Source organism: Plectropomus leopardus, unplaced genomic scaffold (genome assembly GCF_008729295.1).
Source record: "Plectropomus leopardus isolate mb unplaced genomic scaffold, YSFRI_Pleo_2.0 unplaced_scaffold30216, whole genome shotgun sequence".
Lineage (NCBI taxonomy): Eukaryota > Metazoa > Chordata > Actinopteri > Perciformes > Serranidae > Plectropomus > Plectropomus leopardus.
Genome location: NW_024632951.1, coordinates 1 through 960, shown reverse-complemented (window position 1 = coordinate 960; position 960 = coordinate 1). Strand labels below are relative to the sequence as shown.

The 960-nt window shown below is 42.6% G+C and overlaps 1 long non-coding RNA gene across 1 annotated transcript; it reads right to left on the bottom strand.

Moving 5' to 3' along the window:
- Positions 1 to 185: 185 nt before the first annotated feature.
- LOC121938587 lies at positions 186 to 732 on the bottom strand. Its single transcript, XR_006105308.1, has 3 exons — positions 622 to 732; positions 479 to 522; positions 186 to 246 (listed from the first exon to the last, which is right to left on the bottom strand). It is a non-coding gene; the product is annotated as an uncharacterized LOC121938587 (long non-coding RNA).
- Positions 733 to 960: the final 228 nt, after the last annotated feature.

Here is a 960-nt window from a genome sequence, read left to right as displayed (position 1 = left end):
GGCAAATTAGTCAAACTCATCACATCTTTGCACGTAAAAACGCAATGCCGGGTTCAGACCACGAGACTTGTTTGTTCGTTCCGACAGTCACTGTGTCAGATTAGATGGTAATGGAGTCTTAAATTTTGCCGCAACTCAAAGCTGACAAAAGACAGTCTACACGTTCGTCCATGAACAATCATAGCTGCNTGGTGGACGGAGGTTCCGCAGAGCGATGTGGATGGAAAAGTTGCCGATCTGACAGAACTGAAAGAGAAAAAAGTGACGCTGGTGTTTAACGTGTGTAAAGAATGACTAAAACATTTAAATCAGGGTTAGGGTTAGTCTCTTATTGTACACTTGTGACGATGACAGAGAGAATCAGTATTGGACAAAATTACAATTAAAATGATGGAAATGACATTATTTGTTTATTTGTTGAATCAAATGATGCATGATAAATTACAGAGCAAAGTGTCGAGGGGAGCAAGATTCTTACCAAGAATATGATGAGGGCCAGTCTGATTTGCTGCTCCCCGTAGACTGTAACAAGACACAGTGAAACACGCGTAATGATGAAAAGGAGTTACAGTGACTCAGTGGTATATGTGAGTGTGGAGTGTATGGTGAATGTATACTCACTGGGTGGTGTGTACAGCGGGTGGTTGATGTAATACGCCATCCATGCTGCAAAGCCCCAGTAGTAGGTACAGTTCTGAGACAGAGATTGTGACGGGGACATGAGACTTCCTCGTGTTGGTAAGAGATGCACTTTTTCAATGACAAACTGAACGGCAAATTAGTCAAACTCATCACATCTTTGCACGTAAAAACGCAATGCCGGGTTCAGACCACGAGACTTGTTTGTTCGTTCCGACAGTCACTGTGTCAGATTAGATGGTAATGGAGTCTTAAATTTTGCCGCAACTCAAAGCTGACAAAAGACAGTCTACACGTTCGTCCATGAACAATCATAGCTGC